Source organism: Macaca thibetana, chromosome 12, assembly GCF_024542745.1.
Source record: "Macaca thibetana thibetana isolate TM-01 chromosome 12, ASM2454274v1, whole genome shotgun sequence".
NCBI lineage: Eukaryota > Metazoa > Chordata > Mammalia > Primates > Cercopithecidae > Macaca > Macaca thibetana.
Genome location: NC_065589.1, coordinates 122046230 through 122064434, shown reverse-complemented (window position 1 = coordinate 122064434; position 18205 = coordinate 122046230). Strand labels below are relative to the sequence as shown.

The 18205-nt window shown below is 40.0% G+C and overlaps 1 protein-coding gene across 1 annotated transcript in view; it reads right to left on the bottom strand.

Annotated features, from left to right (window-relative positions):
- CNTNAP5 (contactin associated protein family member 5) overlaps positions 1 to 18205 on the bottom strand; it is an 862050-nt gene that overhangs the window by 346077 nt on the left and 497768 nt on the right. The gene's annotated exons all lie outside the window — the stretch shown is intronic.

Genomic DNA, 18205 nt, shown 5'->3' with positions numbered 1-18205 from the left:
GTTGAATGACGTCAAAATAGGATGAGTATTACAGTTTTACCACAAAAGGTAGAATCACCTTGCATTACTGGGCAATGTAAGTCTGAGAGCTGATGTAGGTATTTAAGTTAAGAATGTTATTATTGAGGCAAACTCATGTTGACTTAAAGTTCATTTGAAGCGGCCAGAATTTGTAAGGTTTTTCACTTACCAAAAAATAAAATGTATAAAGATCATCATTTTACATTTTTTAATGGTTTTGCATTTTTAAAGGAGAGGCAGATAATTTAGGTCAATGTCCTCATGCTTCTTTTTTTGGGGAATGACCAGGTATCTATTTTAAACTGCACAAAGACAACATGAAATTAGAAAAGATGATACTTGTGCATCTAAAATGCAAGGATACTTTATCATTTGTAAAAGTATAAATGTTATCTTCAAAACAAAGGCTTCACTACTTAAGGCCAAAATAATATGGCTATTCTGAAAAATATTTTTACCACACACATAAAAAACTCTATACAATATTTATATAATTTGAATCAGCAATCACACTGAGATGACCCTTTCTTAAGGCTATTGTTCAAAATATGAAAAATATATATGCTAATGAGTGTTATTCACAATGATGCCATTCATAATGGTGAATCGACATAAGTGTCCAACATTAGAAAATTACCTAGGAAATCTGTAGTACATAAAACTAATGGACTATACTCAGGAAGGGGAACATCACACACAGGGGCCTATCATGGGGAGGGGGGAGGGGGGAGGGATTGCATTGGGAGTTATACCTGATGTAAATGATGAGTTGATGGGTGCAGCACACCAACATGGCACAAGTATACATATGTAACAAACCTGCACGTTATGCACATGTACCCTACAACTTAAAGTACAATAATAATAAATAAATTAAAAAAAAAAAAAAACTAATGGACTATCATAAAACTACAACAAATGATGTGGACAAAAGTGATTATAACAGACCAGGACTAGATTAAGTAAAAGTTTAACATACGAAGCACGAACACAATCAAATAAAACACAGCCTTTATAAATTTCAAAAATAGTGGAAAGGAAAAATTTTTAGAATTAGTTGGGCTAATGGGAGTGGAGGTAACGTTTATTTCTTCCATATAGAAATCACAGACTTTAGGGAGACATGTATCTGAGTTCAAATCCCATTTACTACATGATGCCTTTGGGTTATTCTCTGCACCTCTTATACTGCTGCCATTAAGAGATAACCTGGCTGGTGCTCAGTAAATGTAGTGAATAAAATTAAGAGTAAAAACAATGATACGTACCATAATTTTTGAAAACAATTTTTATAGGGCCTGAGAGAGTATAGGAGAATAAATTCCGTGAATTTAAAAAGAAAGAGGGTGCAAACAATGAAGTTACAGAAGTGGTATGTAATACAATAAATGGGTTCATTGTGAAGCCACTAGGAATCTGAGGCAAGCAAAAGTAAGATGATTTACTCTGACTGCCCTATATAGGTAGGAAAGCCTCCAGCAATGATTGTTTCAAAGCCCAGAAACTAATATTCCTGCATATGTTCAGACATATTATTAGAAATTTTCTGCTCAGCACAGCAAACATACAATTGTGCTGACGGGGCTTATGTTTGGGAGAAGCTTGCTGATAACTTTATGGTATTCAAGGATAGCCTAAAGTACGGGAAAGATTTAAATGAAGGGCCCATAGTTTTGCTATAGAATGTATTCACACAAAACAGCCAAACAAACAAACGAACAAAACAGTGGTCCTCTCTCTATTCAAATTCCACCTCTCCTCTTTATTCCCACCCACTCTCCTGGTCTTGATGGACAGGAAAGGCCACAGGCTTATTCTCACTTGGGTAACTCAGAGATCCTCTCCTGCTCTATGCCTGTCCTCGGAGCGAAGTTCCAAAAACTTAGAGCCTTGATGTTCTCATCCAAGTAAGGATCTCTTTCTCCAGGCATGTCCTGAGGAGATCCTGGGGGGCTAGCACTGTTTTGAATGCCCCCTGTCCCCACACCCTGTTTTCTTTCACATCCCGGCATCTCCCTGCTTCTGAAATACTGCTTCTCCTGCAGTTTCCCTTTTGCCATAATTTCCTCTTCTGAAGCTGCCCAGTTTTTCCATGACCTTTCCACACCTCCTTTTGCCCCATCCCATCCCCGTCCACATAGCACACATGTAAACACACACAGAGATCTCCATAATGAGCAAATGATAGTATTATTGCTGCCCTCCCCCAACAAAAAAGAAATTGCCTTAAGAAAGAAAAACGGAACAAAGCACACTCAATAGGTGCTTATTCTGTAGTTCTTTTGTTTCGGGGCCCAAGAAAGTTCAGGGTTGCCTTTGTTTGGTGGCTGAAACTATAAAATAAAAAACCCAGACATTCTCAATGGTCATGTTTTCAGACATAAGAAAGTTTGTCTGCAGTGAAAGAGAGACAGAATAAAAAGATATGCTGACATGCAGCATGCGGCAAAAAAGGGACATGCCAACACTGTGTGGTGGGTTCCTGCTGTTCTTGAGACTTCATTGCACCCATGAACTTCCTGAGGGCTGGCTATTCTCATCTATGTTGGATTCTGTGAAATAGCCCAACCCTTTTCCAGGAAAAGGGTCCTCTTTGCAATTAGGCTAGTTCAAGCTGGCATTCTCTTACTTTCAACTAGAATTTTAACTTTGAGTAAGAAAGAATATTCCTGTAATTACAAAAAGAAAAAGAAACATTTTCCACACTTTAATTTTTTTTTTTTGAAATGAAGTCTTGCTCTATCACCCAGGCTGGAGTGCAGTGGGCAAGATCTAAGCCTACTGCAAACTCCACCTCCTGGGTTCCAGTGATTCTCCTGCCTCAGCCACCCAAGTAACTGGGATTACAGGCGCCTGTCATCATACCTGGCTAATTTTTGTATTTTTAGTAGAGACGGGGTTTAGCCATCTCTTCTATGGGTTGGCCAGGCTGGTCTGGAACTCCTGACCTCAGGTGATCCACCCGCCTCGGCCTGTCAAAGTGCTGGGATTACAGGCATGAGCCACACCGCACCTGCTCCACTTTAAATATTTTTAAAACAAAAGATTACAAAATCTACTTTGGCATGTAGGGAGAAGGGTTTAGGCAAAAACTCTAAGAAATATCTGGGCACTTAGAACACATCTTTAATATGCTTCACACAGACCTTATTTTGCAGTGATAAACTCAATTTACCAATAAAAATGTAGAAACTACATTTTTATTAACTTACTAGAAACTTGTCTATGGTCACTCAGAAAAACCAATGATGCATTCCTGGAAGGGTAAAAGAGTACTTGAGTAAGGAAAAATCTAGTTTTCCCAGAATGAGAAAGAAAAAAATAATACTAATAAATGAGCAGGAGAGTTGCCTTCAAGCTTGGTTCATTTTGGTTCAATGCACACTGTGATTAGAAAAACTCATCTGTAAAATAGACGCTTGAGATAAAAGATGCATAACACCAATTTTCTTGTTTAAAAAGGGCAGTTTTACGAGTATAGTTTCCATGTTCTTTAATCAGTTCGTTTTAACTGGGCTTTTGTTTCTTTCTCTATGTGGCATAAACGGAGCAGCGAAGACATTAGCCCAGAAAAAGACCCATCATAGAACTGGGAAGTGAAAAGAGTCAGTTAAGTGTGAGGGCACTCACTCTTTCAGGTGTTAGGCTCTTAATCCAAACTGCTAGGAGACAAACACATTGAACGTCTGTCTTCTAAAATCCTAACGATATTGCATCTGTAACTGCATCTGGATGGATGTGACTTCCTTTGGTGCACAATGTTTAATAAAGAAAGCTTTCGGCATGGACACAATGACTTTCCTCTTACTCCCCAAAGCCCAGACAAGCTAGCATGGTGATGTGTCCCAGGAAAAACTCAGATAGTGTGGCAGACACATTGGAAGCTCTTAGCTTCTGTATAAAAGCAGAAATGTGCATTGTCTTAAGGGAAATGAGAGAAAGGGTTGAAAGAAAGAGAACAGATAGAAAAGAAAGGAGAAAAAAAAAAGTCAGAGGGTTAAAAGTCTGTATAATGTTTATCCAAATAAAAATTTCTTCCAAAAGAGAAGGATCATTGCTAGGTGGGGCTATTGACAATCCGGGTAACAGGTAAAGTGAGAAGGTTCATCTAGAGTGGTCCATGTACCTAAGGTCACAGTCCATCCTACAGAGGTACATGGTTTGGGTCTCAAGGTGGTGGTTTTGTGTTGTGTTTGGCTGTTCATGGGAAATATGAAGAAACAGAGTATTTCTCTTTAAAGGCAAATGTACAGTAATGGAGACAGCCAAAGAAACGGCTTCAGAGCAGAGAGAAGATTTTGTAGGATGTTGGGAGATGGAACCACTAGGTAGACTAGAGACAGAGATTTCTGAGTATTTAAACCGGAGGCAAATGCACAGCAATGGAGACAGCCAAAGAAACGGCTTCAGAGCAGAGAGAAGATTTTGTGGGATGTTGCGAGATGGAACCACTAGGTAGACTAGAGACAGAGATTTCTGAGTATTTAAAGCGGAGTCCAATTTCAAGCATCCTGGCAAGCACACTTTCAGCTGAACATGCTCTCTCTACATGAGCGTTAGGAAGAACAAAAGGACCCCCTGCAGCTTTCCTTCAGGAAGATCAGAGTGGTTATTTCTCTGTAACTTAGCTTTAACTGGGGCCCGGCTGAAGTTTCCAGCTGGAGTGGATGAGGCCTGGGAAAAGTGTGATGAAAGCAAGAGGAATCAAGACAGTTCAGGGAAATGCAGTCTGTCGGTTTGTTTTTAATTTGGAAAGTTTCACAGAAGACATATGAATTTTTGGCTTCTTTTCAAGCAAAAATAAGATGACTGAGCAAAGTCAAAGCAAATCTCATGGCTACACACGAGAGACTTCAACGTTTAGATTTGAGTTCGGTCTTTGCTTGTGAACTCCAGACTTCTCTACGCAGCTGTCTGCTGGACAGCTCCACGTGAGCGTCTAATAGGTATTCCAAACTTTGTGTACCCAAACCGAACTTTCCAGTCTCCTCTCTCACCCTGCCCCCACCACCTGCTTCACCTGCGTTCTTCACTATCACAGTTGATGCCAACACCCTCCTTACCAGTATCCAGGTTCTTAAACTTGAAGATCCTCTCCTTCTCTCATAGCCTATATCCAAGATGTGAGCAATTCCTGCTGGCTGGGCCTTCAGAAGCTGTCTTGAACCTCACTACTTATCACCCCTCCCATGATGCTGCTCTGGTCTGAGCCACAAGCATCTCTCACCAGAATAACAGCAATTATCACCTAACTGGTCTCCCAGCTTCCATCCTTGGTCCCTTCAATTAATTTCCAACACAAAAGCAAGGGGGACCCTATAAAAACCTAAGGTAGATCATTTTAAATACCTCTCCTCTGGCTCCCTATTTTATCTAGGGCAAAAGCAACATCCTTAAAATGATCTTCCAGTTCTTATTGATCTGCTCCCCTTAACACTCTCAACTCACCCCTACTCTTTTCCCTTTTCTACAGCTGCTCCAACCATGTTGACTTTGTTGTCCCTAAAGCACACCGGGAATGCTCCCTTGTCAGGGTTCTTGTGCTGGAATTCCCTCTACCCAGAGTGTTGTTCCCCAGATATCCCCATGGCCCATGTCTCAGCTCATGTTCCTGCTCAAGTGTCACCTCAAAGAGCCCTGCCACCATCATGTTATTTAATGTTGCAAACCTTCCTCACTGTTTCCCTGGAACCTCTTTCCTTGGAATCTCTTTCCCTGCCATTTTATTTGTCTTTAGCATGTATTACCTTCTAACACATTAGATATTCTGCTTATGCATCCGTTTATGATTCAGTGTCTGTCTCTCTGAAAATGAACATTAGCTCCAGAAGAGCACTGTTTGTTGTCTGTTTGGTGCACTGACGTACTCAAAGTAGTAAGCAAGGTAGGCACTCTATAAATGGTTGTAGATTGATTGAATGAAGGGACGGACATTTCTGGGGTGCAGGTCTCTGTTAGGTAAGCCTCCTCAGTTCATCACAGCCTCGCTGACCTTCACTCATTTGCCATTACCTGCATGCTCCTGAGCAGCTAAGTAAGAACTCAGTAAGAAAGAGGGCAGGCAAAGGAGCCTCATTTGTGTGTGTGTGTGTGTGTGTGTGTGTGTGTGTGTGTGTGGTGAGACAACAGTAACACAAGGAAAAAGAGCCTTCTTCTGTGCAGCCACAGGCAAGGAGCAGTTGAGAGAGGGAAGAGAAACTCAGGTTTCTCTGAGTGGAGAAGTAAGATAGAGACCATGAATTGGATGTTCTTTAGTGGCCACTTAGGGATGCAAGTCAGTAATGCAATTCCTTTTGATTACTTATGTCCATCGAGCTGTATTTTTGGGCCCTAACAACTTTATGGCTTAAGTACTTAGAAAGATAATTGTCCTTTAATTGGATCAGAAGCAGAACCCTTATGCATGATGCAACTTAGAGCTTTTTTTTTTTTTTTTTTTTGAGGAGGGGGGCGGTAGAATATCTAGCATTCCTGATAAAATCTGTGTACAATTTTGATAGATTTTCATGAGATTAAAAAGTCTGCTGAAAAATTCAATTTACCCATCCTGCTCACCTTGATCCTTGTTACCTTTAACCAAACCTGACTTTCTGATCTCCTCCCTCACCCTGCCCCCACCCTCTACTTCACCTGTGTTTTTCACTGTCACAGTTGATGGCAATACCCTTCTTACCAGTACCTAGGTTCCCAAACTTGAAGATGCTCTCCTTCTCCCATAGCCCATGTCCAAGATGTGAGCAATTCCTGCTGGCTGGGCCTTCAGAAACTGTCCTGAATCTCACCACTTATCACCCCTCCCCGATGCTGCCCTAGTCTGAGCCACAAGCATCTCTCAGCAGAATAACTACACTTTTCAGCTAACTGGTCTTCTGGCTTTCGTTCTCGACCCTTTCAGTTAATTCCCAACACAAGAGCAAGGGGATCCCACAAAAACCTAAGGCAGATCATATTTAAAAATACAATAACCTTAAACTAGCTTTATGACTATTTAAGTAATTTTTAACCAAACATCTTTTTTTTTTCCTTCCTACAAAATATCTCCACCAAGAGGAAATTTTGATCTTGACTTTCTTTAAGGCCTTTCCCTGGCCAAAAAGTTTGAAAACACTTTGACATGTGTTCGCAATCACATCTGGGATGTTGCTTTAGCAGTATTATTTCCCCTGTTTTACAGATTTAAAAAGTGAGACTAGGTGAGAGTGAATAACTTGCCCAAGTACAAAGTGACAGAGTCAGGAAGGTGAAGCGTACTACCTGTCACTGAAGTCTGTACTTTGGAGCACTGCACATCCTCCTTCAAACAAATGCCAGATCATCTCCCTAAAAGTGATACCTAAGCATACATCTTAGGCATCACTTCTGCCAAAGTGAGGGCTAGGGAGCTTTGCATATTTTCTCCACTGATTCCAGACACTGTTATGCAATGTGGAGTTGTCACTTTAGATTTTTTTTAAAAGATATTTTTTTGGTAGGAAAAGGGATCTTAATATGACAAACGGATTAATTGGAAATAAAATTACACAAAAGAAAAAACATGTACGTTTGCACACTTAACAATGATATAGAATTTATTCTATAAATTTCCAATGGGAAAGGAAGATGTCAATTCTGTTTTCAATTCCTCTTCGCTACTAGTTTGTGACATCTTCAAAATAGATTAACCCAGAAGACAGCCTCTGCCCCTGCCCTGCTCTTGTGGTTTACATTTTTTTGCAGACGACAGAGAGTTTTTCTGTGCCCTGAGCCTATGTGAGTTAACATGGTTGTTTTCTCGTTCTTACTACTAATGTCAGAAAATTTTAGACTCTGCCTGCTTTCAGTAGAAAGACCTTATTAGTTATCATTACTAGCCAAATAAAGTCATTTAACCTACCACACATTTTTATTGCATGCCATTTAAATTAAACTTAAGTTGTATAATCCCACAAGTACGGAAAAATGTAAGAGTTCATCCATGTGTATTAAGCAAATGGAAAATTCGTTGAGGATCCATATTTGGTCTTTGAATCCAGTGACATGGGTTTCGTGGTCAGCCAGCTGTGGATGTTACAGAGCCCTTGCCTGAGCTTCCACACACACGGGCCAAAGATCTCCACCACAGTCACCAACATGGACAGTCTCAAAGCTTCATCACTTAGCATGTTATGTGTCTTCCTCAGGCATGCAATCCTTAAGCCCAGAAGTTTCCAAATTCAGCATCAAAAGTTTAAAATAATCAGAACCATGGTATGAATGTTTTTGGGTAAAGAAGTATGGTACTGAGGGAGAAAAAAGGTCACAAAACTGGTCCTGGACAGAAACTTCTATGTGATGTAATTTTCATTTTTCTCAGAAAAAAATCAGCATTCCCAAGTTAAAAAAAAAAATACTTGAGCATATTTACGATCAATTTTAACAGGGTTAAGGCTCAGTATCAGTTGACTATCAGTCTTAGGAAGAACCTTACCCTTAGAATCTTCATGTCTTACATTAAGTCATGAAGTTTAATAATCATTAACTGAGTTTTTAATCTTTAAATTTTTCTAAAAACATTAAGTCTAACAAGGAATATATCATTTATCTTTTCTCTCATAAAGGTCCCCAGCCAAGAGAGAATTTTTGAATTGGCCGGCTCCAGTTCTTGTCTCTTGTAGGAAGATTATAATAAAACTTTGACTATATTTTAATAGTCCTTTAGTGTTTGTAGTTTGTAAGAGAACTTGGCCTATTTGAGTATAATTCTTGTAAACTTCCATTTAAAATGTGTAAGGCCGAGCTCAGTGGTTCACTCCTGTCATCTCAGCCTTTTAGGAGGTCGAGGCAGGAGGATTGCTTGAGGTCAGGTGTTCAAGACAAGCCTGGACTACACAGGGAAACCCTGTCTCTACAAAAAATTCAAATAATAGCTGGGTATGGAGGTGCATGCCTATAGTCCTAGCTACTTGAGAAGCTGAAGTGGGAGGATTGCTCGAGCCCAGGAATTCACGGCCACAGTGGGTTATGACCTCACCACTACACTCCAGCCTGGGGGACAATGTGAGAAGACCCTGTTTCCAAAAAAAAAAAAAAAAAATTACAAAATGTATGAGACAACTGATTTAGATCCTTAATTGAAATCTTCCTTAGTAAAAAACCTAAGACAGAAGTTCATTTAAGTTAAATGTTTGTTTTCTGAATGTTTAAGATTGACAAATGTTCGTCACATTCTGTTTGTTAATTAACAAATCAATGAACTTGGAAAGTTAATAAACTATATCATATACGTAGTTTAAAGTATTTGAAGGTACTTAAATAACTAAATCCAGGATTAAACATTTCCAAAGGTCCCTTAGACCTGATAGCTAACACCTGCTAGATGTATAAATAGAATAAGGCATTATAAGCTGAATTTTAAAAAAAGAAAAAAAAACTTAACAAGGATTTTAAAATTTTAAGAAACTCAACATCACTTTTTTAAAACCAAAAATAAACCTTGTTAAAGTCTGTTCTGCATACAAAAAAATAATCTTTTGCGGGCACCAGAACACTCCCATCAGCACCTGCCTTGGTTCACAATTCTGTTCTTACATTCCACCTTTGGCCCTCATGTCCCTGCGGAGAAGCTCAGCTTCTCCATCAGGCTCTGCACAATGCCCAGGAGCTGACCCTGGGAGCCACTTCCATTTGTTCTGTCTGGAGCACTGAATTCTGCCTCTAGTTTCCCTTCCTCTGTCTGTCTCCACAATGGTTACTTTTTGGTGAAAATAACAGGTTTTAGATTTAAGCTATTTGCCAATTTGTTCTCCCAAATTCCCTAAGTAGTATTTTGATAAATTTGTTTATTCAAAATTGGAAAACTCTGGATTTTATTTTTCTTAATTTGCAAATATTTACAGAAAAACATTTTGCATCATTTTATTTGCATTCTTTTTTTTGATACTGCATAATCAATCCTTTTATTTCCCTTATTCATTCTAACTTTTTATTTTTATTTTTTTTTGAGACGGAGTCTTGGTCTGTTACCAAGGTTAGAGTGCAGTGGCACTATCTCGGCTCACTACAACTTCCACCTCTTAGGTTCAAGTGATTTTCCTGCCTCAGCCTCCCAAGTAGCTGGGATTACAGGCAAGCGCCAGTGTGCCCAGCTAATACTTGTATTTTTAGTAGAGACTGGGTTTTGCCATGTTGGCCAGGCTGGTCTTGAACTCCTGACCTCAGGTAATCTGCCTGCCTCGGTCTCCCAAAGTACAAGGATTGCAGGTGTGAGCCACCCCGCCAGGCCCAACTATTTCTTCTTGGAACACATTGCCCATTTACAGCCTTTGCCAGTGTTTTGTGTTATACTACTTTCTGGTCATGCAGCATATGAAGAACATTGCCATAATGCCATGGACACAGTGGCATTTTAAAAACTTAACTCATATATCTGCTTTGACCTAGAATTCTGTTTCTTTCAATAATGTCCCAGAAATACATTTTTACACATACAAAAACAATGTAAAATTATTGTCATTGATAATAGTTAAAAATATAATTAATGGATAATCTACCATTTGGGGGATGGCTAAATAAATGATAGTACATCCGTACTATAGAATGCCATGAGACATTAAAACGAATAGTACGTCTGTACGTAAGGAGATTGGAAAATTCTTCAATGGATTGGAAATATGTTAATAGTGGTTAACTGCGGGAATATAAGTACCATCTCATTTTTTTATATTTCTGCTCATGGCTTTTACAATGAGTCTGGAAAGAAATGTTGAGATATTTTATTTTAGTTTGTATATGTGCATGTGTGCGTACATAAACACGCACACATATATATACACACAAATATATAGATATACTCACACATAGACATATGTGTGCATGTGAGTGCATGTGTGTATATGCTTGCTATCGGACAATGGTAAAGGGACATTCATGCAGCTGAGGGAGGAAATGGTCTGTAAAAAGAGAGAGTCAAGCTGTCCTAAGGCACATTCTAAGCCCAGGAAAGAGACCAGCTGGACAAAAGAAGATGTTCAGATGTAAAGAAGATGTTCAGATATAAAGAAGATGTTCAGATATCTGAGGATGGACAATCTACCTGGAAAGGTGGGCACTGGATATTTATCACTGCCAATGTGTTCAATGGCCCCATGAGATGCCAGGCCTGTCCTGGTGTCATTGCCTGGATGCAGCTGTCATAGTACCCAAGAGGTATATATTGGGGTCACCTTTTCATGTGAAGCTCCTGAGACTCAGCGAGTTCCAGATTTCCAGTGACGGCAGAGTGAACATTTAAACCCAGGTCTAACCGACTGCCCTCTACGTCCCTCATCAAACTCCAGAAATCAAATTAAATGGGGACGGCCTTTGCCCTTTTGGATAAAGCTCATCTGATAGCACACTTCTCATGATCACCATTCATTATTGCCCCCCATTGATTCATGTACATTCTAAGTCTCTTGTAAAAATTAAAAGAAAATGGTCCTTTGTCTAAGAAAATAAGCACAGTGGTTAACTGTGTGTGCCCAAGTGGCCATTTTTATTGCAGTTATTTAAACATATTAACTTTTTAGACTCATGCCCACCCCCCTAAAAAAATCTTCAACCTGAACACATCTTGAGAAAATCATCGGTTAAAAGATAACAGCATAAAAAATATACTCAGGGTACTTAAATAAAAACTTATGGAAATAATTTTTCCTCACCATTAAATTTCCCTCTTCTCCATTTCCCATAACAGACTAAAATGAATAGGACACCAAATGACAGGACTTTGAAATTCCCAAATGTTCAGATAAATGATTCTCTATACATGAATCTGAATGTATTTATGCTCCACACAGTAACCTCCCTTTTAAAGAATTCTCATTCCTTCTTTATACAGCTGAAGGTCAGTTTAATTTCTATATGCTTTCCTTGGAGACAAAAGAACAAAACATTTCAATAGTTCTCAAAATGCAAGCTGACTAATGTAAGCTGTGTTATGAAGCTCATACATTAAAAATCAGCTAGGTTGAGTTCCTTTGTTTGCTTTAATTAGCAGCCAACTGCATTGATCTTGTTTTGGTCAGAGAGCTTCTCTGAAAGCTTTTGAAACCTATTTCTGTGCCTTTCCATTCTAACAATTATCATAATCCCATTTTACCCCCACAGTTGGATCTCCATTATAATTGAAATTTGTTGTAATTACAGCAGATGCAGACATTAAGGAATTAAGGAAATAAAAAGAAAAGTGTCAAAAGTCAGTTTCCTAAATTTTCCAGGGTCTAGTTCACAGCAGGGAGTCAATTGCAGATTGTTGCGATGATCCCTAGATAATGGACAAGCAAAGATGATCGAATGAGTTTGCAATGCACGTCAGTGATCCCAGCAACAATGCTGGGGTTCAAGAAGAAGCCGGGCACAAAGGGCACACATGCCTCTCCCTGCACGGGCCAGTGAGGGCCACTGAACAGAAAAGGGAAAGGTCTTCTCTCTACTCTACTGCATACCTAAAATGTATGACCCTGAAGTGCTCAATTATTCAAAGGCCAGTTCTTCAAAGCAGAGGACATTCAGAATCAAGAAGAATGTATCAGCATCATCCATACTAATGTTGTTAATATGACAAACAACCTGAGCCTACGAAAATAGTAGCAAGACATTGCTACCTGGGAACTTTAGAAACAAGTCCCCTACCACCAAATTATAAAATCATATATACCAAAAACATTCACAAAGGAAGAGAACTCCCTATTAGCTTGGTGGGGTCATTTTCACAAAAGAGAATATAATTACATTTCTCTAATCAACCCATTTATCTCAGGGACCTAGAAGGGATCCATCAGAATGGAAATCCACCACACGATTGACAGAGGGGCTACAGATTTCATGGGAGAGAAATCTGGTTGGGTTAGTCTACCTCACATCCATTAGGAAGAGGGTTTTGTGTTCCTTACACTAGCAGGCTTTTGTTCAGCATCATGATTGCGGTACCTCGGTTGGAATATTGGAGCTATCGGGAAGCACACAGACAGTAGAGCTCTCCAGATTACTATAAGGGTCTTCTTGTTAATTTTAGGACATCACTCAGATTCCACTACGAATAGAAATATTTCTATTACTTGACTCAGTGCTTCTCAAACTTTGGTTAAAATGAAGACCCTGATACAGAGGTTATGAATTTATAATAAGTTTCTGGGGAATGAGAAAACTGCTGGCTCCCAGACCTCGCTGAATAGCAAAGGTCTGCACCTCAGTAGAGAGTCATTCTGTAGAGGTGGTTCAGAGGGCTTGAAAATTGTAGGCTTTTATTTTTTTCCCTTTCCTTTCCTTGTTTTGGGCTCTCTTGTCAAATATTTCTAATTATTTTGTAAGTTTTAAGTTAAAATGCTATCATTTTCGAATGTGTCATGAATCAGGTTTTAACACACGACACTAGCAATGTTAGTCTTTAGCTCCAGGCTAACTCTGCGGACTTTGATGGAAATCTTTCCCCACCTTCCCTGGGATTCCTGTGAACTTTAATGGGGAATGATGTTACACTGCACTGTCATGTATCATCAGGGCTGCTCAGGCCCACGCAGGCAGTAGAGTGGATACAGAGAGGGCACCGCTACTCCACAGCCTCATCCCCTTAAGCCCAGCCATGCTCAGGGACACCTGCATGCTACAAGCTCTTTCCACTGCATAAGAATGAAGCAATAACAAGTGAGTGGATGAACATGATATTAAAATAATAACATATCATAGCAAGTGTTAGCACTGACTATATATTTATCTGGCTTTTACTTTTCTAAGAAATGCACACGATTCTCAAATTTGAAGTAAAAAAAAGAAATTATACCCACTTTTGAATGCTTCTAGATCAGTCTTATTGAAAAACAGCAGCTATTGCAAAGCGTGGTATCTAGAACTTCTATCAACAGGTAGCTTATGTGTGTGAATCAAGATTTTCTCAGTATTTAACAACCAAACCAGAACAGCCAAATAAAATGAATCCCGAGGCTAATGTATGACTGCAATTTTTGACACTCCTCCCCCTGGATCTAAGAATTATTTTCATAGACCATGTCTAGAAATATTTAATTTAATCTTCAAATATTGTATTTATTTGTTGTGGATAGAACTAAAATTTTATTTGATGGAATACAAAAATTTCACCACATTAAAGTAAAAATGAAAACTACTCATAGAATGCAAGCCAAACATATACACCATGGAATACTATGCAGCCATAAAAAAGGATGAGTTTGTGTCCTTTGTAGGGACATGGATGCAGCTGGAAACCATCATTCTCAGCAAACTATCGCAAGAACAGAAAACCAAACACCGCATGTTCTCACTCATAGGTGGGAACTGAACAATGAGATCACCTGGACTCGGGAAGGGGAACATCACACACCGGGGCCTATCATGGGGAGGGGGGAGTGGGGAGGGATTGCATTGGGAGTTATACCTGATGTAAATGACGAGTTGATGGGTGCTGACGAGTTGATGGGTGCAGCACACCAACATGGCACAAGTATACATATGTAACAAACCTGCACGTTATGCACATGTACCCTAGAACTTAAAGTATAATAATAATAATAATAATAATAATAAAAGAATGCAAGCCAAAAAGGACACAGGTTATAATTGGGCCCAGCAATCTCCCTCTGGATTTTATTATCCCAGCTGCTCTAGGTTTCATTTTCCAACGGAGACTACCACTGTCCAAGCTTGGCCCTTGTTGCTGTAGTCACTGCCGTGGTCTCTAGAACCCATGGACGAAGGCCTGGATTACCGAGGATGCTGATCCATTTTGACATGTTTCAAGGTTCTTTAATTTTTGCTTTAAAGGTCATGCAATGAAATTAAAATTGATCTGGCGTTTGAGAATCAGAGGATTAGGGACTGTGCCCAGAGGCTACCATGTCTGAGCATGGAGGCTGCTGTGATGGAGTAAGGGCTGGTCTGGGACCATCCCCTTGTGCCCCAGCTGAGGCATTGCATGACCTCCTTCAGAGGTGACAAGATTCAGTCAAACATCCCAGGCGTCTGATTAGCGACCCAAGTTTTAATCCCAGTTCCTCCAATTTCTAGCTCTGTGACATTTGCTATTATCGATACCTTTCAGAGACTTAGTTTCTCTGTTTCTAAAATCAAGACAAAGCACAATATCTGAATCTTTGTGGGAGTTAAATCAGGTCTTATAGAATGTAAGTAACTGTGAACTCTTGTTATTTTTGTCACTTATACTTGCAGATGGTTTTGTGACACAGTCATAGACTGTTTTTTTCTTTTCTGCACTCTTTCCATTTTTTTTTTTTTTTTTTTTTCCCAGCTCGTGGAGAGAGAGATTTGGTTTGCACATTGCTAAGCTCAGTTTACTACTCAGCCTGCCTCTGCAGATCTGGGATTTCCATTCTCTGTTGCCAACCACAGGAGCTGAAAACAAAGGTTACACTTCATCTTTGTTCATTTAAATTTCATCAGTGTCCCGTCCTTGTGAACAGCAAACCCGGTTTCATGGAGTGAACTGGGCGGCCGTCTCTCCACTTCAGTTCTGACCTGCATCTGGGGCTGGAGTGGTGAAGGCAGAGAGATCCTAAGCCACACTGAGTGGTAGAGCACAGCCTCGCCATTAAACTGCTGGTGGCCACAGGTTGTTGCTAATGATTCAAACTGCAGCCGGCCAACAACTTAATTGGCCCCTGACATCGTGTCTGTTCTAGAAATAGATTCTGAATCCAATTTGAGCTAAAATGTCACGGCTCTTACACATGGAGATTATGGAGAACACAAACAAAACAGAAAACACTAAATCCTTCCCTCTACAATCAATGCTTTTTTTCCACTCTCAGCTTGTTTAGATTCTTCAGCCTCTAACTTAAGAGTGTAAAAGGTGTGGTCTAAAAAGACTTATACTAATGAAAACCTTAGATGGAAATGTTGAAAACCCAGTTGAAGCCATTTTAGGAAATGAAAGAGCCATGGGTTCGAAGATGCAAGTGAAAGCTGAATGTCTCTAAACAGCAGGAGGAGACACAGCATCGTTTCAGGAAATGCTGAACCTCAGGGCTTGACTACAACCAGGTGGCTGGCTCCTCCCTGGCCATCTCTTTTCTCTGTGGGTTGAGTTCACTCACACTCCCGCATCCCCGTCTCCTCCTGTGGCAGGAATTGTGGTGACCGATTGCTGAATCCTGCAGTCTAAGGCTTCTGCTACGAGAAAAGAACCTTACTCTCTAATCTTAAATGTGAGAACTCCTGCAAGGGGCGCTGTTTGGCCTGACTGAACCAGCCACCCTGGCCAAGGCAAGGACTTATACAAGAATACAGATTTCCTGGAGGTCCACACCATGGGAGATGAATAGGAGCAGCCACCCCAGGTACTGACACAACAGGAGCCCCTTGATCAAATCATAGATGAATTGATTCCTCACACAGGAATACACATGTCCCCTGGCTTTACTGGCTCTCGCCTTTGCATGAAAATCCTCTTTGTTGTTCTAAGCTCAACTTAAGTTCTATCCCGGGAAAGAGTTGCCAAAATGAACAATCCACACCACAAAATTCAGTCTTTAGCTGCCCATCAACTGTATTTTTATTAAGTTAGAATTAAATGTCATACCGACTGTCAGTTCTTAGACGGCTCAGGTCACTCCTCATTTTGTTTTTAATTTTTCCTTGCGGGGCTTACTCTCTCTTCCTACTCCTATGGCTGATGTCACCTCACTCATCTGTCATTCAATGCACCAGTTCTCTACTGAGCCCAAAGCCTGCGAGGGAATCTGCATACTGTCTGATGCCACCATTGCTAGCACTGAGGCTGGTGCAACACTTGCCGTCTATTTGCTATCTCTAGTGGTTTTGGTTGGGGCGGGGGAGGCAGTGGGATTGGCAGGGGAAAGACAGAAAGATTCTGCTCCCTCCCTTTTCTTGCTTAATTCTCTCTAAATATTTACACATGTAAAATAAAGTTAACTTCTCTACCAGGTGTCGAACTCTGGACTCAGTGTGCTAGACTTGGTGCTTGCTTATCACGATCATGACTTCAACGAATCAATAAAACAATCCTGTAAGACAAGCATCACTATCTCTAGGAAAGAGAGGCTCACAAATCGAGTAGCTCAGTTAAGATCACAGACACTAAAAATGCAGGCTGCAAGCTTGTTTGTACAAATCAAAAGCGCAAGTCTTCCATACCAGAAGGAAAAAGAGGCAGAAGAAGTTACTTTTAAGGATAAGTGTTTGTTTTGTAGAGAAAAGTGGAAAGTGAAGGCTAATATCTGCTTATGACTCCCAAGTTCTCTTTAATGGTAGCTTGCGAAGTCTCGTTGTGTGCACTACCAACTGCATCCCAGAGTGGCTGCACCACGGCCCACAGTGAGCAACCCAAGGAGTTCTTGGTGTTTCCTGTGATTTATTCACTCTAGGGCAGCATTTCCAAAAGCTCATTATGTGAATGAGTAGTTTTGTGGAAAGAAGGGCTTCGTAGTCATATACGTTTATAAACTTGTGCACAGCTTTCAGCGAGTTACCCCCCTGCATGGTTTATAAACATGAGGATGCTTGTTTAGATTCTTCAGCCTCTAACTTAAGAGTGTAAAAGATGTGGTCTAAAAAGACTTATACTAATGAAAACCTTAGATGGAAATGTTGAAAACCCAGTTTAAGCCATTTTAGGAGATGAAAGAGACATGGGTTTGAAGATGCAAGATGCACACACACACACACACACACACACACACACACTGAGAAACCCTGCAGTAAAGAAACACACTTAACTTTTCTTACTCCAGCATTTCTCAAACTTATTTGAACAAAGAAAACATTTTCCACAGACTACCATTAACATTAGGCAGAACTAGAAGTATAGCTCCCCATTGTGCAGGAAAAATTTAGACGAGCTTATATTACCATGAACTCAATAAAGAAGTGGCTTTATTTAATCTGCTGACACAATACTTCTAAAGGACTGGTCTACAGGTATCCTGGGATGTTGGATAAAATGCAGATTCCAACCTCCATTCCAGATGGACTTAATCAGAATCTCTGGGATTGTAGGGTACAAACAACTGCATTAAAAGACATTTATGAGGGATTTTTATGAATTTCAAAGTTTGAAGCTATCTGTTGGTCGGGCTGAGGTTTAACTTTTAATGTTTTATTTATTTGTATTTTGGAGATGAAATCTTACTATGTATCCCAGCCTAATCCTGAACTCCTGAGCTCAAGCCATCTATCCTGCCACCTCGGCCTGCCC